The following is a 24,773-nucleotide window of genomic DNA, read 5'->3' as shown; positions in this document are numbered from 1 at the left end:
GGGGGATATATGCTCTTAGGGTATGACATGAGCAAATTAATATGAGCAGTTTAAACTACACGATTATAACATCATAACTAGGCTTGGCACACAAGCAGAAACACAAAGACATACAGGAATATATCGTATTCTTTCCAGAATTAGTAAAATTTTATATTTCAATAAATCAATGTCTGTTTGTGTCTTGGAGTGAGCTTTCTTCTTTGATGACCTGGCGTTCCTTTCTCTCAGAAAGGAGGTGTTAAGTAGATACTGATCTCTTTGAGGCCCAAACATGCCATAAATGTGTCAATGCGCCGATTTCATATTTCCACTCAGATATGCTTCCCAGTGTACCTTGGTATTCCTGTGCTAAATAGGAGTCCTTCGTCCATGCTAGTCTCACGACACGGACCTCAGACTTACGCAGGGCACTGGAAGACAGCCAAGGTGACGTGATTGGACTGGGAACCCCATTCGTCGTCATCCGACGTAACTCGAAATGACAACGAAAGGGAACGTCTCATTCATGGATGTAGCCATCGTTCCCTTAGTAGGGAACGAAGACTTTACATCTCCCTGCCACTTCCGCTGTACTGCTGGAACAGCCGAGTTCAGTCTTGGCACCTCAGCAAAGAAACAGATCTGCATATTGCCGCCGTTCTCCTTTCATAACCATGCGGTGGGCAGGACTTACGCCATGCAAATTGCACAGACCCATGACATTTCCTTGCCATTGGCTTGTTTTATTTCTTTAATCGAACCCCATTCGTCGTCATTCGATGTAACATTTTTGCTAAGATACTTTGTGTACTCTATTTTTCATGATCATCTGTATTAATATGCCAGTGATTTTTCTATAGTTTCTTCTAATTTTTTTCATTATTTCTTCCCCCCAGTAGGCTACAAATGCCTTTAGATTCATTTCTTGGAAAATACCACTAGATTATTTCCATGCCTTGGTTATAACAGTACACGCTCCATGTGGGATTTGGCACTTGATATTTTGGAATATATGTGTGGGATGTAGGGAAATCATGGTTGAGGTGAATTATTATGCCTTTTGATTTTCAAGTGCAACCTTGAATTCCTTTCTTTTATTAGTATTATTATTACATCTTGGTCTTGTTTGACTGTGCGGGCTGTTCAAAGAAGTTTCAGAATGTGTAAAAATCTTTTCCCTTCACTGGCCATGTTGTGTATGTGTGTATGTGTCTGTATCAGTATGATACAGAGTAGGAGAGCAGCCTGTACGCTTTGGGAGATTCGCTCTGTGCTCCAGTGCACAGTGGACTGGCGTCTATGGGCTTATGAGCTCAGAGGACTGGATATCGACTCCATCATGCTGGTCATGGGCGCTTATTGTTCTGAGTGCCTGCGGATTACTCCCCAATTCCCCCCAAAATGGACGCCAGTCTCCTTCTGCCACGCTCTGTGGTCCTCTCTATTACAGGTCGAGACTTTTAAGGCCTGTCTGCCCAGTGCTACCACACTTCACACTGCCTGTCACCTGCAAAATGGCTGCCATATGATTACCAGTCAAAATGTGAAGGTAGGGCAACATACCTGCTCTTGTGCTGAGCCGCTAAATTAAAAGAAAAAGTGCCAAATAATTCGTCCACTGCAGTTTGACAAATGCAACTATTCAATTATAAGATATTACACTGATTTATCAATGTTTATTGGCACCAGACTACGCATGGGGTTAGTTAACATTTAACATTTGTACAAAACTGTGCCTTTCCTGCAACTCTGAATGAGTCATACGGTTATAAGGAAGATAAATGTATACCACTATGAGCAGTTCCGAGTCAGACTATTTATTTGTATTATTCAAATATGCAATTAAATACAGTTTACTTGAATGAGTTTAAATGCAGAGGATGAATTCTGAGTATATGTTATCAGACTTGGCCTTCACATGTCACTTTTACTTTTTCACTTTTTCAGAAGTGCATTAGTTGCATCAGGCTTGAAATGCAAACAGAAAATTACCATACTACACGTGCAACGATAATGAAAACATTCAAATGGTTTAAAAAGGTTGAAGGCACATATAGGGTAAGCGAAGCAAACGAGGTGTTCGTTATGCTCGAGAACTTTACATACATATGCAAAAGACGGTCATAACAAGAACATATCAAGTGTGTCCTTAGTCCGTTACACATCAGTTAGTTAGTTTGGGTCTTTTAATTTGATTAGACAAGTGTTTTTTCAAGACTGCTGATATTAACTGTAGTAAACGGCGCCGTGTCTGTGTTTGCATATTTCACATATGTCTTTATGTAGTTGGTGGAGAACAAACTTCAGTGAACTTCAGTTTCAACTATTTTAACAAAAGATTGACCGTGTGCTTATTTTGATAGACTGGTGGGTTTTTTTTTTTAGTTTTCGTTTGTTTTGTTTTTCAGCCCAAGGATGAAATTTTAAGTGTAGCCTCTCTCTCTCTCTCGCTTAGTTCCCAACTCTCACATTTCCGTTTAGGTCTTTAGCATGAGTCTACAGCTCCTCTTGATCTGCTGGTGTGTTCTCTCAGCAGGTGAGGCAAGGCCAGAGGCATTGTGCCCTGCAGGCAGTGGGCTGCCTTAGTCTTTCAAGGAAGTCTTTCCATTCGAATACGAGTGATTCTTTGTATACTGCTCTCATCCTCTGCTTGCCCACCTTTTATATCTGCTCATTTTCTTTCGCTTACATTCTATCACTTCTCTGTGCCTCTCAAACACATGCACTCTCTCTCTCTCTCTCTCTTTCTCTCTCTGTTCCTAAGCCTTATCTCCACCCCGCCAGGTAATAATTAGTTTCTTTGCGATTGCCATGGCAACAAAGCACAGTTGCTGTGGTGTTCTGCCTGCTATGTATTATTTCAGCGAGCCGTGAGAAGAAAAATTTACTGATGACAGAGGGATCAAAGCTTCTAGACCACTCCAGAAAGACCAACCCTCACTCCACAGCTACCATGCTAACGAAAATGTGTGCGTGTGCGTGTGTGTGTGTGTGTGTGTGTGTGTTTGCTTGAATGCACAAGTTACCATTCAATAGTGTGTCATTCATCACAGTATAATTGTGGACTTCCGTTTCCACCCTTGAGCACACCCGTTCATGTATTTAAGTGTGTGCGTGTGCTGCTGCACTGCTTCTATACAGTCACACCAGAGATAGGCAAGAAGAGAGGGAGAAGGAAAGTATGAGGATCTATAATATTTATTCCTTTGACCCTCTGCTCTTTGATCAATAAGATGTCCAATAGTCAGACACTCACTGCAAGAGAATGCATTGCACACTGACATGACAGTGGAGTCTCATACTAATCCTTTTCCATTAAACATGCATGTCCACAAGTTTCTCAATCTATTATCTCTCGTTCTATTTGGAATTCAAGTAGTGCATGGAAGAGTATGCAACCGGATTTATCACGGATTTATGAACATTCATTTGTTCTTATCCTCCTTGAATCTAGACGATTCAAAATTAGGCAATTCACCTTGTCCGTTACTGTCTGTTATGCTGCTTGGTATTGAAAACTGTTATTTGTTATAAAGAAATATCTGTATTAATTATCATAATTATAAACACTGATATGTATAGCACAAATTATTTTACCATTCACTGCATTTTGATATACGTTGTTATTTTCTAGAGCAGCTAATGAATCAGAAGTGCCCACACAATCACAAAAAAAAAAAAAAAAAAAAAAAAGCTTACCTCTGTTGCTACATAAGGTGAAAAGTTAATAATTAACATTGTACATGCCCAAACCACCTCCATATAAGGACTTCTGCGCAACCTCTCCTGTACTCTCCATTGGTTACTTTCTGCAAATATATGCTCTCTAAAGATATGCTCTCGCTTGAGAGCATTTACAGCAAGATCTTTGAGTAAATCAAGTGTGCCACACTTACAATAAGTTCAAACACAATGAACATCGCAGACGTAAGGTCTGGAAAAATAGTATTTATACACTACTTTTTAAGAGTTATAAGAAATACTTTTAGAACAAAGATGCATTGAATTGACCAAAACAGGAACAATTACGCTACAGACATACATTTTCACAAAGAAATTCTATTTCAAATACAGTAAATGTTCTTCTTTTGAACTTTCTATTTATCAAAGACAAACATATTTTAACAAAGATATTAAGCATAACAACTGTGCTTTCTACTATGATGATAATAATAACTGTTTCTTGAGCAGCAAATCAGCATAGAATGATTTCTGAAGGATCATGACACAATAAGTAATGGCAAATCAAAATTCAGCTTTGGCATCCAATGAATTACTTTTTTAAATATACAATCGCCTAAAGGATTATTAGGAACACCTGTTCAATTGCTTTATATTCAATGTATTTATGTAGTTCAATGTATTTATGGTTGTGGTCCTGGACAAGACAATCTTCTAAACTCCAAACTGAATGTCAGAATGGGAAAGAAAGCAATTTTGAGCATGGCATGGATGTTGTTGCCAGGTGGGCTGGTATGAGTATTTCACAATCTGCTCAGTTACTGGGATTTTCACGCACAACCATTTCTAGGGTTTACAAAGGATGGTGTGAAAAGGGAAAAAATATCCATTATGTGGCAGTCCAGATGGTAGAGTCAGAATTTGGCATAAACAGAAGGAAAACATGGATCCATCATGCCTTTTTACCACTGTGCAGGCTGATGGTGGTGGTGTAATGATGTGGGGGATGTTTTCTTGGCACACTTTAGGCATCTAAATGCCAATTGGGCATCATTTAAATGTCACGACCTACCTGAGCATTGTTTCTGACCACATCCATCCTTTTATGACCACCATGTACCCATCCTCTGAAGGCTACTTCCAGCAGGATAATACACTATGTCACAAAGCTCAAATCATTTCAAATTGGTTTCTTGAACATGACAATGAGGTCACTGTACTAAAATGGCCCCCACAGTCACCAGATCTCAACCCAATAGAGCATCTTTGGGATGTGGTGGAATGGGAGCTTCGTGCTCTGGATGTGCATCCCACAAATCTCCATCAACTGCAAGATGCTATCCTATCAATATGGGCCAACATTTCTAAAGAATGTTTTCAGCACCTTTTTGAATCAATGCCACATAGAATTAAAGCAGTTCTGAAGGAGAAAAGGGGTCAAACACAGTATTAGTATGGTGTTCCTAATAATCCTTTAGGTGAGTATATATATATATATTAAATTGTATTAATATTTCAAAATATTACTTAAAAAAAAAATCACACTCACCTCAAAATTTTTTAAAAAGGTACAGTAAATGCCTTCTATACTTCCGGTAAGACTTCAAACTAGGGTTTGGACTGAAGTTAATTCAGACTGAAGTAAATGAGCACAAATCCTAATTTACAACCAGAAAAAATAAAATAAATAAAAAAATAAACACATACAATTAATGAGGTAATTCCTGCTGTCTAGAAGCTAAACAGCAAAATCTGCATAGCAGCCTCAAGTCTGAATTACTCATAAACCATCTTAGTTTTATCTCCTGGCACCATACATGACTTAAATGTGTCATTAAACAATCCTGTTGATATCAGTTTTTTTTTTATTTTTATTTTTTATCACCAGTACAGTTTGCAGATTCATTTTTCAACAAGATAAGACTGGATCAAGTTGATCAAATATGTCAGGGTAGGAAAAATGGCAGCAGACCTACTTAGTGTCGAGTGCTTACACTTAGGCCCAATTAGAATGCATATTTTAACTGAACTTAAACTTGCTGAATTATTAATATGTGCTCTGGTTCTGCAGCCATAAGCAGGAGAAAGAAGAAATGCTTCCAGTCACTGTGCTTCTACAGAAAAAAGGAAAAAGTTTAGAGCTAAAACTTAATTATTAGAGTTTACTGAAGCCATTTGAGCATTGCATTCACAATAACTGCATTGCACTTATTTGAACTAACTAGTCAGTTTGTTTCTTTAAATATTCTTTTCATGCCACTGTCGGTGTGAGGGTCAGGCGACATAGCAGATGACCTTGCTCTGCCGTTCAGCTTTGATTCCTTTTCTGAAGTGCAGACGGAGACTAAAAGGCAGCCATAAAAGAAGAGCACAAATATTGTATGCTTCTTTAGCAGGCTGTGCTGACAGCAACTAAAGGTCTAAATCAAAAGTATTATGGTCAAAAGAGGTGTCATCCATTCCACAGTATGATTTAATTAAACAAGACAAAGACAAGGGGAAAGCAAAGAGCAAAATAATAAAAGAAAAAAGGCATAAAGAGCGAGAGAAAAAAAAGTATTGAGTTCAAACAAGCTGCAGTGCTCTGATATAATCTCACTCCTTTCCTCATTCCTTTTTAAGTTCTCTAGGTGGATATCAGGGAGTAAGGAGACGTATGCTGCTCTATATCTCCTTCCCTTCCCTGCCCTGAGTGAGCAATCTGAGGCTGGTGGGGCTGGGAGAGTTGCTCTCCGCCGTGCAAGCTCCATGCCTGGGGACGTTTAATCATGTCATGCTATGCAGTTGGCCAAGCTGGGGGCGACAGATGCCATGCAACCAGGGTGTGATTAATCCTGGAGGATTCTGGGTGCTGCCAAGGAGAGAGCGAGTGAGGGCCACCGTGACTCGGTGCCAGGGGATACGCATCACGCGCCTAGCCACAGGCTCCGGGGTCTATCAGCATCTGAGGAGAACCAAGAGGCCATCGGACATTATCACCTCCTCACCATACCACCGTCTGTTTTTTCCTGTTGTTCCCGTGGCAATCATGCCTCTCCCTGTCTGTTCTCGCTCTATTTCCTTCTTTATCTCCCAATTTGAGTTCTCGGTTCCCAGGTGTCCCCTGATGGGAAGAGGCATAATCCGAACGCAGGAGGGTTGGTGGAAACATGTAGATGATGAAATCACAGGAATCGTGCTGAGGAGAAGGCTAGGGACAGATGAGAGAAAGGCTTTCATGTCTGTTGTGATTTGCCCCATCCGTCCCTCGGTGTGGCACTGGGGAAATTGGGTAGAAAATGAGTAGAAGTTTGACAAGTTGCACGACAAGTCTCAATAATTCAGCTGGAGGAGAAGCATGAAAGGAAGAATAGCAGGTAAGAAAGAGAATCTTGCTGCTCTGTGGAGCACAAGATCCCAGTTTTTAAAATCACACAGCCACTAGATGGCACTGCAGACAGGGTCTTGGTCTTGGGTCTCTCTGTCTCTCTTTCCATGGTAAGTTTCTGTATTTTCCAGTCCTCTCTCTCCATTTCCTCTTACTTGCTCTCTTGTGTTACTTTTTCCTCTACACAGTTGCTGAACAGAACAGAAGCCTTCAGATGTGAAGGGCAATCTGAAGTTTGGATAGGTAGAGGATTATCAGCCGTGATACATGGCCATTTGAGCGGAGGAACGAACATGCAGTCTTGACCTATGCAATCTCGCTGCTGTTTAATGACCATGTTTCTTTGTGTTCTGATCCCTCAGGTCCGTTTCTGGGTTTGGAATGAGAGCAGGAAAGATCAATATTGGGAAATATTATCTCTGCTACCTCAGCTTCCGCCTGCTAAACATAAGCTCTTCATTTGAAACCCCGTTTTAGTCCCGTCTCCTGCTATTTTGCTGTACAAGGACAAAAAAAGGTAAAAAAAAATAAATGAAATCCGTTTTGCATTGTCACCGAAGGAGATGCAGAGATGGTTACAGTCTTTGTTGCATAATCGTTAATACTGCAACCTTCGTACAGATCGCTCCACAGCTCAATTAGAGGTGGAAACCTACCAAAGACAAATCGCTCTTAATTTCTCTAGTGTTGCTAAACCTCATTATTGCAAAGCCATTATGGCTTGTGCAGTGAAAACAACCGAGTAAGAAGAGTTGCATTTATGGATGTAATTTTCAAGCTTGGCTGAGTGCAGTTTGGTAAGGTTTCCCAACAGCCTGTCGTACAGTTCTCTGTCCTAGTAATTAGACAAGAAAAGGCATAAATCGATACCCTAGTGTCTGTCTGGCACTGAGGCAGTCAAAGAGCTGGCTACATTAATACATTAACCCAGAGAAACAGACATTACATTGTAATCAATCCTGCTACACAAATCAGATTAGGTGGAGCAAGCGAAGTCCTAGTGCTCTCAGTTGAACGCACATCCTGTACATTACAGCAGGTCAGTGGAGCAGGCCGAACTGTAAATGGATGAGTGATCTCACAATCTTTAGAGGAAGTGCATCCCGTCCCTGCTAGATATTTGACCAATTAACAGTAGGAAATCCATTTAGAGTCATATCCATTTGTTCAAAGAGTGCACAACGTAGGCTACCTGTTTGTGTGCACGCTCACAACGTCACACTCGAAGCACTAATCGGCCTGCACAGTGCGGGAACGTCACTTTGATTAATTTTCAAACCCCGTTGAGTATTCGAGAGCACACAAACACACGAAGCACTTTAACAACCACTTGACAAATAGCTACCTGAAACACAAAAGGTGACAACCTGTAATTAGAAAATATATTAGTTTGATTTATGTTTTTGGCCCAATCGATTTTAATTAATTTAGTAGCCCACAAGCTCAAGTATTATTACAAAAAAAATTACCTCGACAAAGATTTATGGCGCAAATGAACTGCCAGACCTCATTATGTGAATTTATAATCTATCGCATATTCAAAATGCAATTAGCCATTATTAGGATAATGACAGAGTACAATTTGCTGTGTGAAAATGCAATCAATCTGAAATTGAAAATCAAACCATTTTGAACGGTTCAGTAAAAAGGTAATGGGCGAGGAAAGTTTCACAATACAGGAAACTATCGTAGAGTGATTACAAATTATAATTGGTTTGCCATTGCGTTTAGCCATAATGTAAACAGAACCCACTGGAAATGGCTTCATCTGATACTCATTTTGTCAAATCAACTAAAAAAAGGGCTGTAAAACAAATGTGCAGCTCACCGATGAACGGCTCGGTGCATCACTGGTGTGTGTAAGCAGCCAGTTTTTCTTGTATATTCATTTTAATTCAAACTGCTTATAAGCTATGAGAGGAGCTGTCCTTGGTGCTGAAGTGTGTTATAGACTGGAGCTGGATGTACTTGCATGTTACAGGCTTGTGCTGCTTAATAAGCCCCTCAGTATTAGAGCTGGCATATTAGAATGTTTGAAATGTTGTACGGCGTATAACTTGAATTTGAACGTTTTGTGCAGTTTAGAAAGCTCGTAGTGTGTGCATATACATGTGTGTCAGCCTGTGGGTGTGCAAACTCCCTGACACCGCAGGACTCCATTAGAGAATAACGTCTGATGCCTGTGTAAATGAACTATGTGTTTGAGAGTCTTTTCATCTGTGATCTCATCTAATGAAAATTCACCACCTTTCACTGGAGGTGAGAACACAACCTACGCTTGCTGAGCACCATGAAGAACCGTCACACCTTTTCATTCCATTACCAGTCCATCACACTTTGTGAATGTCTAAGATGCTTTTAACATGTGCATGAAAAATGTCATGCTCAACACAAACATGCATTATCAAGTGACTGTCAGTCCCTGGGGTCCTGGTTCTAATTGCATTGAAACGCAAAGCTCTGCAAAAAGAGAACATGCCCTGAAGTCACGATTACGTTGATCTGTTGAAACCAAACATGCTCACATTCAAAATTATTGATAATTCACATGAAGCTATTAGTTAGTGGTTCAAGCTATGGTATGGATGATCACAGTCCATTGTCTTTAATAAAATTTCAGTAGTTACTCTTTTCAAGTTGACCTAACTTTTAGTTTTATCAAGTGTTGATACTATAGGTTTAGTTTTTAATGAATCAAAAAAGTCCTTATATGTGCAATGTGACATGATTCCAGCAATTTTTAGATTAACAGAAGCCTCCCTAGCCTTCAAAACTGCCTTAATTCTTCATGGCGTAGATACAACAAGGTACTGGAAACTTTCCTCAGAGATTCTGGTCTATATTGACTGACATCACAGTTTGTGCAGATTTTTCGGCTGCACACACATGATGTGAATCTCCTGTTCCACCTATTGTGTGAATCTATCGTGCTCTATTGGATCTGGTGACTGTGAAGGCCATTCAAGTATAGTGAACTCATTGCCATTATCCTGCTGGAAGTAGCTATCAGAAGACGGATACACTATGGTCATAAAGGGATGGTCATGGTCAACAAGAATACTCGGTTAGGCTGTGGTATTTAAACGATGCTCATTTGATACTAAGACCCCGTCCACACTACTGCGTTTTCGTTTGAAAACGGAGAATTAAAACGAATACGATCTCCATCCACACCAGCGTTTTATCTGCGTATTGAATTGATCTCCGTCCACATTAAAACGACTGAAAACGCGGATCACGTGACCATTCACCAACACTGGGCATGCGCGTGCCGGTGTAAACAGGGGCTGACGAATCAGGGAAGGATACATCATGACTGATGACACCCAATCATAGAGCTGAGCGTCATCGTTGTCCCGTCTTCACTAAAACGCCCTCCGAAAATTCAAAACGCAAAACGGAGCTGCAGCGTTTCTAAACTTCTCAGTTTTAGGACTTGAAGAGTTCAGATGCAAAAGCCTCTAAATGCCATTTGAAATTTTCTTCATTTCTTCATTCTTTATCAAACTTGTATATTTAAGTTAAGAAATTTCACTTAAATAACAATTAATAGGTAATTATCATTGCCATTTAAGTGAAATCACTGAATTTAAATATACAAGCTTGATACAAATGATCATTCTAGAAGAAAATTTCAAATGGCACTTAGAGGCTTTTGCATCTGAACTCTTCACTTCGTTTTTCCGTTTTAGTCTGGACGGGAGGTGCAAACGTAGCAAAAGGTCTCTGTTTTTAAACGAAAACGCAGTAGTGTGGACGGGGCCTAAGGGGCACAAAGTGTGCCTAGAAAATATCCCTAACACCCCCCTTGTTTCTATCTAAAACAAGAGAACAGAATGAACAGAATTATGTGATGAGAGAGAGGAGAGAGAACAGAATATTGTGACAAACAATGAAAGGTCCTTTCTCCTACACTTTAACGCAAATTAACACACACCCAGACATTTGCACAGAAATCTGTGTGCCTCAATCCCTCCTGACCCAAACTTTTGGGGGTGCCAAATGTAACAAAAAGGTAAAGACGAATTACCGAGTGACTACAGCTCAAGTGAGGCACATTTGCCTTTGATTCACCTAAGCTAATCCAGCTTCAAAGAGTCCAGCTCACTCACCACATTGCTTGATTTTTCAGCTCTACCCTAGAGACCGGCAGCTCCTCCTGGGGGCTGTAGTCATGATCTAGTCCTGTTAGTTCCAGACCCTGACAGAGGTATTGCTCATCATGCAACACCTGTTCTTTATATTGGTTTTAACCTTGAGCATGAGCGTGTCTTCAAAGGATTTCTGAACAAACAATTCTGAAATGGTCCTCAGCACATTGTGAAATGACGCTCCACATTGTAAGGGCAGAGATGAGACGGCTATAATGGCACAGAGAATAAATTGGGTTTTAAACTTTGTAGCAAAGGTCATCGCATTATTTAATGGTAATGCAATCTACAGATTTGAGATGTGTTCACACCACAGTTCCTGGGCCTAAGGGCTTGTATTATTGGGGTGAGCAAGAAGTCATCACAATGTTTTTCTTTTCAAATTAATGAAGAGATGCTCAGATCACAGTGTGAGAGAAATGAAAATAAGAAAAGGGAAATTGTAATAAGAAGGCCAGATTATTTCAAATGTCACATGATCTTTTACAGGCACAAACACACATCCAGCATGAATATAATCAAGGCACACACGAGTTGTCCGCCTACATAATGTAAGACTCTTTGATCAGAAGAAGACTTTGATCTCCCATTACCAAGAAGAGACAGCAAAATAAATGTTATATTCTTTTAAAAAAAAAAGAATAATCTGAAATGATAGAAAATGATAGAATGGGCAAAACTTGTGGCAATAGTCACAATACATTGTCAAATGGTCAAAATGATATTTTATGCAACAAATCATAAGGATATTAAGTAAAGGTCATGTTCCTTGAAGATATTTTGTATATTTCCTAACGCAGACATATCAAATTAACTTGTGTGAGTGGATGCAGCAACATCGAGGACTTCATTTGGACAACTTTAAAGGCGATTTTCTCAATATTTAGATGTTTTTGCACCCTCAGATTCCAGATTTTCAAATAGTTGTATCTCGGCCAAATATTGTCCTCTTCTAACAAACTATACGTCAATGGAAAGTTTATTTATTCAGCTTTCAGTTGATATATACATTTCAATTTCAGAAAATGTACCCTTATGACTCGTTTTGGGGTCCAGAGTCACATAAAATATGTACTGGCAAATTTAACTAGATTGATACAATTTTTCTTGATTAATCACTACTAAAAAGTTTTCATAGATTTTTAGTTAATGTACACATGAATGAAGGCTACTGTCAGCTTCTGATGTCTCAATTAAATATATATGTCACCCCCCACCCATTTTAAACGTTAATTATAGCCATTCAAAATAATAGTGCAATTCAAATCAAAGCTACAATTATAATAATAATTATTATTTTTACAATTAAAAAAAAAAAAACTTTTAATTTAAGTGACCATAAAAAAATCCTCACATAAATTATTTATTATATTATCCCATTATAAATGTCATATTTACCTTCCTTGTCTAACAGGTTAGAAATATACAGAAATTGAATAAAGTTATCAAACATTCTGCACTTAAGTATAAATTAAATATATATATATATATATATATATATATATATATATATATATATATATATATATATATATATATATATATATATATATATATATTAATCCTTATTGAAGCTACACAACTTCTTCATTCAAGAGCAGCGAGTAATTTTCTTTTACCTTTGTTCCAGGATTAACATTAATGACAGACAGCTTGAAAGGATTAGTTCACTTAAAAAAATAAATAAAAATAAATAATAATAATAATAAAGAAAAAGACGCTTTTGCTGATCGTTTTTTGCTGATAATTTACTGAAAACATTCCAGGAGTTTTCTCCATATAATGGACTTCAGTGGACCCAGACCATTTCAAGGTCCAAATGACAGCACGTGTCATATACAGTCTTAGTAACATATGTTTACAGTATGTGAATATACTGTAATTTATCATAATAACATGGTGCATTAAAAACAACAAAGACAGCATTTGAAAGTCTGAGTTTTATCATTTCTTTTCATTCAAATGCTCTAAATTGAATTTAAGAGAAAAGCATTCCATTCAATGCTATTCTTGCTTATTGTCCAAACTTTTGCTAAGAAACAGTGCTTGTCAGTGGTTTCATGAGTTATGAAAGTAGATATCAGGATAGATTCCCCCATGTCCCAGTTGTGAGGTCAGAGGTTCTGGTTCAGCTCCCTCTGTGTCTCACTTCACTTTTAATAGCTTACACAAATGCTCCTCCGGGCCTCAGGTCACCTCACAGGACCCTTCAGTCTGAACAAACCCTACAGGTCAGATGAGATGGAAGAGGCAGCGGGGAACAGAAGTGGAAGTGTCATACATTAGAGAGTGGGAAGACAATATTTCATTCTTAAATTGTTTTGAGAGGCCTGTGCCAGGGAGAACATGAATCAGCTTGTCAGAGGGCCTTCTGCCAGCACTGCTGAGGAAGAGGGCTTGAGAAAATGACTGTAGGGGCGACAGGAAGAGAGAAAGGAGGGGTGGTGGGCTGGCTGGTTGGTTGATGACAGGTAACCTGTCTCTCTCACGCCAGTATGGACACTTCATCATTTAACACTTAATCAAAACTGCTGTCGTTGACGCGTAGGCAGCTGCCTTCCCTGCATAATCCGTCACAACCTGCACAGGTGCTCCTTGTACCCCGTTCAGGCAGGTTCAGGGACAAAATGTACTGGCCCCTGTTAACCCGGAGCATATGTGACAAGAGGCTGTACACTGACAAGATGACAGCTAAAGCACTATGCCCTCTCACATGTTTGAGCCAAGTTGATTTTGAGTGCATCTAGGTCAGAATTATTGCCAAAGAAAAAAAAAGATGGCTGTAAAAATACATACATTGTTTATCCTTTTGATCTTTGATTAAAAAAAAAAGCATAAAAATCAAACCTTTCATTGAATTGAAATAATTGTAAGTGGGGTTAAATCACATTATGGAAAATAAATGCTTATCTCCAAAACACATTGGTCACAATTATTGGCAATCTTTTATTAAATACTTTTTACAATATCCTTTTGACAAGATAACAGCTTTGAGTTTTCTCTGATAATGCCCGATGAGTTTGGAGAACACCTGACAAGAGATCAGAGACCATTTCTCCATACAGAATCTCTCCAGATCCTTCAGATTCCCAGCTCCATGTTGATGCTTCTTCACTTTAGTTCACCCTACTCATTTTATATATGGTTCATATCAGATCAGAACTGGGACGGCCACGGCAGAAGCTTCATTTTCATTGATAGCCTGGGTTTCCCCTCTGCTGCCTTGCATAAGGGAACCAATCACAGAACGGGGAGGAAGCACAAGCATATTTGACATTTGAAGCACCAAATAATACGGCTCTGGGCATTCGTAAACCACGCCTCAAATACGAGATGACATCTCTCATTCTCATTCTCAATGACACGTGGTCTGGTGTTAGCCAGGCTATTGTCCTGATGGAAGATCCAACAACACCCCATTATGAGATGTTGCAGTCAGGTTTTCAATTTCAAAAATCAAACTCTCAATTTTCAAAGCTTTAGCTATTTTCTTACAGCGACTTTCTATTTTGTGATGGACTCGTGATGGAAATTTGGCCTTTGAGTTTCCTAGTTTACTCATGTGAAACAAGAAGTGGCTAGACAATTCCATGTTCCAAGTCACCCTGGTATGCTAATATATATATATATATATATATATATATATATATATATTAATGGAAATATAGACTTTCTAGGTGTGCCAATAATTGTGGCCAACATGTTTTGGAGAAAAACATTTACTTCATAATGTGATTTTCCCCCTACTTTCAACTATTTTACAGATTTTTTGAATGAAAGATCAAAAGGATAAACAATGCAGATTTATATTTAAAAGCATCTTTGATCATATTTATCAGGGGTGCCAAAAATTCTGACCACAACAGTATATTTACTGTAGCTGATGCATGAATTTAAAAAGGGTAACAGAACAGCATTTATCTGAAAAAGAAAGCTTTTGCAACATTCTAAATGTCTTTACTGTCACTTTAGATCAATTCCTGAAAATAATCATGCATCTTTGCTGAAAAAAGTATTAATTTCTTCTAAAAAAACAAACAAACAAAACAACAACAAAAAAAAAAAAACATTCTTACTCACCCCAAACTTTTGAACGGTAGTGCATAATGTAACACTGTCAAATACATGCTGTTCTTTAGAACTTTCTATTCAAATATTAATCAAAAAAAAAAAAATCCAGATTTTTTTTTTTTTTTTTCCCACATTATAGCGTGTCCCATGGAGCTCAAGAGGAGGTGGTAAATAGGCTCAGGACTCAGACATCATCCGAAGAAGATTTTTTTTTTTTTTTTAAATGCCAGTGGAGTAGGTGTGTACAAATTTCACAGTAATGCGGCAAAGAAAAGAATACGCAATTAACAATAAATAAATAAATAGACCATACCAACAGCAGGGGCATCAATACCAAATCTTTGTAGCCTAAATATATGACCATTCAAACTTTCAAAAATAAATAGAATAAACTCATTCAGCAACTAAAATAAAACTAAATGAAAGCACGTTAAGACATGTATCCCTCCTTACATCCCCAAACTTTAGGTTCACTTCCTTCTTAACAGAAATAGTTTAACCCAACACAAGAAAAAGGGAAGCTATGGTCCCGCCCTATTCCTTTGAGGAGTCACAGGATCTGGTGAGCAGACAGCATGTGGGGTAACGTTTGCCATGCGGGGATAAATACAGATTTGAAATAATAAATAATGCATAACTACAACTTGTCTCCGAGTGGTTAATGGGGAAAATACATCAATGAACAACTATAATAGATATAACACGTTGTGATGACCGCTGACATGTGCGCCTATCTGCAATCAACTCAAACAGCATATCTTAAAGAGCCACTTGGCAACTCTAGTCACTTCTACACTGATTTTCACATTTGTTGTGGCATGTGTTCTCATCAGCGCCCCCTACACCTGCGGCATAGCTATATTTCACAACACTGTCATGAAATCACACGTTGCAAGGTTGCTTTTCCGCCTGGGGACGCTTGGGGGAGCAGGGAAAGTCACCAATCTCTCAGAACAGGTTATTGAACCATCCTAATGATTTCTAAATGGTTTTATTAAGTTGAAATAGTTGCCAAGTGCCCCTTTAAACATATTATAAATGTATATTCTAGAATAATGAGCCAGATTAAACAATTATATCGCAAACCTAATAGACTGCAACATAATCAACAGAAACACAAAACCATAAAAATAACTGTAAAGAAACATAAGCACCTAAACCCTTTGCAAAAACTTCACATGCTATTCTTAACGCGGTAGTGATGACATCATCTCAGCACCCACCCATCATGAAAATTCAGCTCTGCCAAAAGAGGAATAAACAGCATTTTAAGATACATTCAAAAAGAAAGTTTTAGTGATGCACGATATATCGGTTACCATATCGGTATCGGTCGATAAATAATCATGTTTAATGTTATCGTTATCTGCCCGATAAGGAAATTTGGTCGATATATTGAAGCCGATAAATAATGTTTTATTTCCTTCAGCTGAGACACTTCAGATGCACACTGTTCAACAAGATGATTCTGAATTGCCTGAAATAGGATTGGAATCACTGCAAAAAAAAAAAAAAGGAAAATACAGTCAATGGGAACATTATAATTGTGTGTTTGGGACATGAATTATAATGCTGAGACTTTTGTTTTTGTAATGAGGCTCTCAAAAATATATACAAATGTGGATTTAGATTTATTGGCCAATGTATCGGTTATCGGATTTCAAATATACAGAATTATCGGTTATCCGTATCGGCCAAAATGTTCATATCGGTGCATCCCTACAAAATTTGAATGTATTTATTTTAAAATTGTAAATATTTTACAACATTACTATTTTTGCTGTATGTTGCATCAACTAAATGCAGCCTTTTAAAAAGACCGTACCAATCTAAAACCTTTGAATGTTAGTGTACATATCATATTTATCATGAATATATTAAAATATATATTTTTTTAAAGTGCATATGTATTTTAATTTAATAGAATTATTACTGGTATGCAAAATAATAATAAAACTGTCGTAAAATATACAGTCTGTTGTCATGGCAATGTACTTTCAAGGTGTAGAAGGCTCACCGTCTTATGCTATTATCAATCAATCTATCTCTGACTTCCTAAATTCTCTCTTTATCCTCTTCCTGCTCTCAGATCTTATACTCCATGTTTTGATCATCAAAAGGAGGCGTGTAAATAGTCCTTTATGTGTGTGATGTGATGAAAGCAGTCGAGATGGCTCATGGCAGGAACGTGACCTTTACAGAGCAAGATTACCAAAGCAAGAGCAGTACAGGTGGATTTAAAGCCAACTCGAAAGATCTGGTGCAAACACCTCTCTCTTCGGCTCCCTGGATCAATACATCACACTAATAAGTAAAATCTGCAAGCGGCAATTATTGTGTGTCATGTTTGCCCGCCTGCTTGAATAATCGTCCAATTTAGTAGAAATCTCACCAAGGTAAGTGCCTACAGGGGCCTGCGCCGGGCTCGTTATAAATTGTGTACAGACGTTAGAGCTGGAGTAATTAAGAGACCAAAGCACACATGTTAATAACGCCTGTAGCTCATTAGCTGCTGTTGCTCCTGTCAGTGGGATGCCTGGAGAGTGCTGGGCCAGAGATGGTTGTGAATGATGAGAGGAGATCAGCAAAGCCCGGCCTCCCCAAAACATAAACACACTTTATCAAGCCAAACTGAAAAAAAAGGCACTTAAATAATCAGACCAACGAGAACTGACTTATTTAGGCAAAATCAGTTAGATGGAAGATTTGCCGAGCGGAGAGAGACGCTTTTTTTTAATCACAAGGTTTCTCGGATGTCAGGGTTTTTTTTATCCTTCAAGACCTCTGGGTGGTGGGAAAGGATAATTTTCAGTTAATTAAACATGAACACAGTTCTTAAGAACACAGAGGTAAGGACAGACTTAAAAGAATAAGTCTAGAGGATGTGAAAAGTCTAGAGGATGTTTGACAATTTTAAGTCAAAATAATTTTAAGTCAAAACAATCTACACTGTATTCATTGTTTTTTAAAAAAAATCTATTTTAAATATAAAAATTCATTAAAAAGTAATCTAAAACTCTCTTATGGTTCAGAAAAATTGCAAGCATCACAAATGATTTTAACATTGAGAATAATAAGAAATGCGATTTCTTAAGGATCATGTGACTGAAGACTGGCGTTATGACTACTGAAAATTCAGCTTTTCCATCAGGAATAAATTCCAATTTTTAAATATATTCAAAATAGAAAACAACTTTTTGAAATTGGAATCACATTTCACAGCATTACCGCTTTTACTGTATTTTTTTTATAAAATATAATTTTGCAAATTTTTGAACGGTAGAGTCACTTAAGTTTTTGCATACATGATCCAAGATGTAACAGGATTTCTGAGAGACTACAATGAAAATCTGGGATCTTTTTTAATTTTTTTAAAGAACCTAGAATCTGAACCATGCAAGATTTTTAGATTACTCTTTAATGAATATTTATATTTAAGATAGATTTTTTTTTTGTAAAAAAAAAAAAAAGAATATTTGAGATTATGCAGTATTTAAAGGTATAAAGCATTGAATGCTCTTTGGATAATTTTTAAATCATGCTAGAGAACATCATAATTAGATTATACACAATCTTGTGTATGCAGCCCATTAAAAAAGGAGACACCATATGAAGAGTTCAGATGCAAAAGCCTCTAAATGCCATTTGAAATTTTCTTCTTTAATGATGATTTTTATCAAACTTGTATATTTAAGTTCAGTAATTTCACTTAAATAACAATTAATAGGTGATTATCATTGCCATTGAAGTGAAATTACTGAACTTAAATATACAAGTTTTATAAAAATCATCATTAAAGAAGAAAATTTCAAATGGCATTTAGAGGCTTTTGCATCTGAACTCTTCATATACTAAGTCATTCTGTACTTTATGTTAATTTTAATTAAGCTTTTCACTCACATTTTTCAGATGTCCGACAGACCTTTGAGGTCTGTAAACACAAAGAAGGAGGTGTACACTCACACACTCTGTCATTAATAGGCTACTCAGCGATTCTTTAGGTTTCTCCATCGACCTGATTGTAGTATTGGTCAGGCACTGACCAGAGGCAGATAGCCCATTCACCGGTGCATGGCATGCCAATGAATATGTAGGTGGATAGATGGTATTCCTAAATTGCCAATTCCTTTTAATGAGCTTTAATTTTAATGAGCACTTTCTGTTCAGATGCTGGGTCTCAGATAATCTTTTTCTCAACTATTTTTTTCTCCATTTCCAATGCTCACAGATCCTCAAATGAGAACATGGTCTCTCTCCATCAAACGCCTGATTGTTCGGAAGAAGAGGTGACTCCTCCCCCTAAAGGGTATGTGATTGACTTGTACACTCATCTTGTGATGACCGCCTCAAGCAGAATACCCCCACCGATCACATCTCATTCTCTCCACATTGCAGAATGCCTGGCCCTCTGCTCACTATATCACTTTATTTATTTTCTCAAACAGGAGAAATGTCCATCATGCATATTTTAATGAGTCAATGATTTGCCCCCGTATTCAGATGTATTCCATCCAATAATTATTCTTTGCCTAAAGCTATAGCCTCGATTAAATGCTCTGCAAATGTCTTCTAAAAAGGAAGATGGAACAAACGATGTGTTGGGGGGTGGAGAGGGATGGATGACTAACTTGATGGTAGATGTTTGATATAAATCGTGCTAATGGTTTTAATTCCTTTAAGTGCTGTGGAGTTGATATGAGATGCTCAGGGAATGGGGCAAAGGTTAGGTCAGTGATGTTGCTAAGACACTGCTGACGTGTTATCAGTGCGCACGAGCTTTGTCTAGAGTCTGAGGGAGACGCACGCTGTAAACAAACAAACAAACAAACAAAAAAATCTTCGTAACATGTCTAGGGATTTAGACAGAGAGGAAGACTTGCATTTTTGCCCAGCCATATTAATTTGAACCCGAATACATGGACGCACCAGATACACGTAGGAGTAGAATAGATTCAAGGGAAAAAGAAAGTAAGTGAGCAAAAGAGAACAACTAATTAAGATGTGACACTAATATGGTTTAGCACAAGGAGGATTAATTCCAGATGAGGCACTACAAGACAAGTGAACTAATGCTAAAGGACAAAGCGAGAAAAAAAAAAACATCTGTACTGCTAATAAAAACCACCCATATACAGTTTCCAGTGTATGTCACAAAAACTCTTCCTATGTGGTCCAGGCTTCTAAATCAGCTCTTCACATTGTGAAAATGCACTTAATAAATGATAGATTTTTGCTTTATTACTGCCATGATCAACAGAAAATCTGAATGATCAGAAGAGAATTTGAAAATTATGATTAATTAATTTTTTTTACCAACTTATTTCTATTTGTGATGAGCGTGCAATGCATGAAAAGAGCACTGATAAATAACACAGATGCATGTTCATGATGAAAATGTTTTGACTTGGTCACAGCTATTTCAGCTCACATAGGGTCTGTTTACAGAGGGTTGCAGGTGGTTAGACAATAAGACATTCTGTTTAGTAAATACTGCATGCCCCAGTGAGTTAAACCAACAGGTCAACGCATGACCGTGAAATTGCAGAAATGGCTACTTGTCATCTATGGACATTTAATTTCAATAGCACTGCAGATTCGGTTAATGCCGAGGCCAGACACAAATCTGCACTATGTGGCTTCATCAAATGTAAACTGCTGCCCTGCCATTATCACACAGGATTTCAGATTCAGCCTGTCATCCACGGTTATTCCCTCAGAAGGGAAAGAGGACATGGGGTGAAAAAAGGAGTACTTCCTGACATAATGTGTAGGCTAATCTATCACTTAAGTCATGCAATTTGTGTGGCCAGCTCAGAGTAAAAAATAAATAAAACAGCATGTTTGCACCTGTTGTGACTGATAACTTTTTTGTTGTTGTAAATTATGATACATTTTGCAGTACATTTGAAATGTTTGACTACTAGATTTGTTGCTGTTATGTATGGGTTCATTTCAGATATTGAGCTCATAACGTATAATTTGTGTGTCCTCTCTTGGTCCATTCAGAGGCTTTACAGGATTTCATGATTGCAGACACAATTTCAAATGCCTTCGAGCTGCCCATATTTTTCAATGAATGTCTCCAATTGAATATTGCATTTTTGTCGTCCTCTTATTTTTCAACAACTTTCTCAAAAGCACCCCTTCGCCTCAGGTCTCATGGACCGCTCATAGAAGCAATTATAGTCGACTCAATTTTCAACCAGTGATGCCCAAAGCAGAATCCTCAGCCCATGTTTCTTTGGCTGTTGTGTGCCATGCGCCACACTTTTCCCACCATATGTCCTTTTAACATTTTATGAGCTGTTCTGCTTCTACAGTCACACGAGTTGTTAGAGAGAGAGAGAGAGAGAGAGAGAGAGAGAGAGAGAGAGAGAGAGAGAGAGAGAGAGAGAGAGAGATAGAGAGAGAGAGAGAGAGAGAGAGAGAGAGAGAGAGAGAGAGAGAGAGAGAGAGAGAGAGAGAGAGAGAGAGAGAGTTATAGAGATCTATAATTCACATATTTTACAATTCGTCCCTATACGAGAATCTGTGTTTGGAACATTTACCCTCCTCCCGTTTCCTCTGACAATTACGCTACAAAATCATTTGACTGTTTTATCTTCTTTAGTTTTCACTGGTTTATTCTTTCTCCTTTCTCTGTGCAGCTGCTGTGGACGCCAGTTGGTCGGAAGACGGCGGTAATTAAGAGCCAATTACTCCACCTCTGGAGTCTTATTAACGACGTTGGTGAGCGAGCGAGTCGAGCAGCAGGGTGTAATCACTGGGGAGTGGTGACAGGATAATGCTATGACCAGAACCCCTCTTTATCATTGCTTTTGGATCTGACAGACCCATACAATACAGATTTTTTGCCGACATGGATTGCTACAGCTTATGAGCCAGCGGGGTGTCTCGCAGCCCTGGGTTGTAGAAATGCTTGGGTTGCAATCCCCACGTTTAAACTCATTTTATCAACAGGAGGACATTTTTGGTACAAAAAAAAAAAAAAGTGTGGACAGTAATTCTATACCCATAACAAATATATATATATATATATATATATATATATATAACATTGTGGCAACACAATCAATAAGCAAGATTATAGTCTGTAAACTTCAGCTCTCTCAATACAGGGATAGAAGAGTGTGTTAGAGAGGCTCTCCAGAGGAAAGGACATTCAAAACCATTACAGACAATCTGATTGCCTTGCGAAAGAGGTGTCCAAAGACCAACAGAACGGAAATTAGGAAATAATGGAGGGGAATAATGAAAAACAATGAAAACTGGCAGCAAATCGGGGAAAAATGATAAGAAGAGGAAAGAAAAAAAAGGGGAGGTTTTGCTCATTCCACACCATTTCACCTTTTAAAAGAGGTAAGAAAAAATAGTTATATAAACGGGTTAGGGAAAATAATTCTTCTTGTTATTTTAGATTGCCTTCTAATGTTGGCTCATCTCGTTTCCTCTGCAAGTCTAATTTAAGATCCCATTTCCTGCTCACCTTGGTGTGATATCACATCAGAGTTCAGCCAGCATGGAATCTGAATACCAAACGGATAGGATAGACCAGTTAGTTTGGTAATATATAGAAGAGAGATCACCCTTTCCCTCCTCTCCAGCCATGTTTGGTTAAAACTGAAATTGTTTACCTTATGGAAATATATAAAGGGCTTCTTTGAACAGACCGATAGAAATAGACACATTTACCAGTATACTTAAATATTTTGCCTGAACCATTTAAAATGACTCTTAATTTAGCATCCCCACCCCCACCCCATGATCAGGTCAAACATCAGCTCAAATAGTCCAAAAACGATGTATCAGCCTCTCAAAATTTAGATAAAGTACCGTTTCTTCTGAATCAAACTTATCAGAATCGTATGAATCCAGGAGAGCTCTGAGTCTATTTATACTATCACACCATTCACAAACCGCCATTGAAGGTTACAAGACCAGAGAGCACAAGAGAGGGGAAGGTTATGGACGTGTTAGAGGAGTGTCGATATCACAGGAGCAATTACAGCTGTATAAATGGGCCCCCCATCAGTCCAAATCAGGCATTCCATCAATCTGGCCCCATGGCAAAGACCTCAGTCTGTCACCCCTCTTTCTGCCTGCAATCTGTACGTTTCAACTTAGCCTAGAAATTGATAATCTGATTGTGGCCAAACCTGATTATGCATTGCATCTGCTGGAGGTAGAGGGGAGAGACCTGGCAATGAGGGAGTCAGCACACATCCAAAGGGGAATAGGATGAGTATCTTAAGCACTGGCTGACAAGAGAAGCCTTACACACATTTACTCACAGAGATTTAGACAAAAGTTTCAGTGGAATCAGCATAAAAAGAGGGCTTTTTAATTTAATGTCTAGACAGAGTGGATTTGCACAAAAGCAAGTACTTCTGGGGACAAAGACATTGCTTATCTGGTTTCAGCCTTTGTTTGAAAACTTCAGTATAGAGCAGCTGCATCTGTCTGGTTACTGGCTTCTCAACCTGAGGGATGTTAAAAGCACCAGTTGCAAAACGATTTATAAAAATAAATTAAAATATATATATATATATATATATATATATATATATATATATATATATATTAATTAATGGAGACATAGTTAAATCTATTGTACAGTAGCCTAATATAATTATTTCTGTCAGTTTCTTTAAATTAAACCAAACTTTTATATTGACGGGTTGCCATGAAGACCTTTGAGTTTCTTTGCGTGTATGATATGACGATAGTTTTTTTAAAAAAATGAGAGATGAATGGAATGAATCATGTCATCATATCATGAGACAGCAGAGAATGAAAACAGCGCGAGCGTCACTCGTACTTCAGTGTGTGTGTGAGGTAACGTTTAATGAAACCGGGCGTCTGCACCTTTCATTTACACAAGCAGAACATTATTTAAATAGTCGTTTTGCAGTCTAATATACACAGACAGACAGCAGCGCTGCCGGTCACCATGTCTCAGCGCTTTCATGAAGAGTACGCAACTTCACGCCCATGCCCATCTAGAAACGGTTTGGCCGGGTACTCGGTACCACCGGGAGTTGGTGTGACGTTTACGTTTTTTTAGTACCGACCTGGTACTGAATATTTTGACAACACTAATACAATATACACTGTTAAAAATATATATATATTTTCATGATTTGTAATCATAACATTTTTTTCTTTTGTCAAATGGACTTCAAATCAACTTTTGTCAAATCAGATAATTTATGTAGTTCAGATAACATAATATTTAAAATTTCTGGTGATTAAATTAATCTCCTTCATTGTATTAACTCAATTTTTCCATTTCAATGAACTTAAAATTAAGGCACCCAGGTTACTTATTTAAAGGTTATTTTACTTATTTTACAGGTAAACCAACAATATATTTTTTAACAGTGTGTGTGCGTGTGTATATATATATATATATATATATATATATATATATATATATATATATATATATTTTTAGATGTAGTTAAAACATGTTATTTATTTATTTTTAGATATCGTTTTGTATATAAAAATATAAACAAACA

General features: G+C 37.9%; 1 long non-coding RNA gene across 1 annotated transcript in view; it reads right to left on the bottom strand.

The window, feature by feature from the left end:
* The window catches only part of LOC120474305 (uncharacterized), a 183,142-nt gene that overhangs the window by 76,113 nt on the left and 82,256 nt on the right, over window positions 1–24,773 (bottom strand). The gene's annotated exons all lie outside the window — the stretch shown is intronic.

The sequence above is a fragment of the Pimephales promelas genome, chromosome 9 (assembly GCF_988280905.1).
Source record: "Pimephales promelas chromosome 9, fPimPro1.hap1.1, whole genome shotgun sequence".
In the NCBI taxonomy this organism is placed as follows: domain Eukaryota; kingdom Metazoa; phylum Chordata; class Actinopteri; order Cypriniformes; family Leuciscidae; genus Pimephales; species Pimephales promelas.
This window is presented reverse-complemented; position numbering and strand designations above follow the sequence as displayed.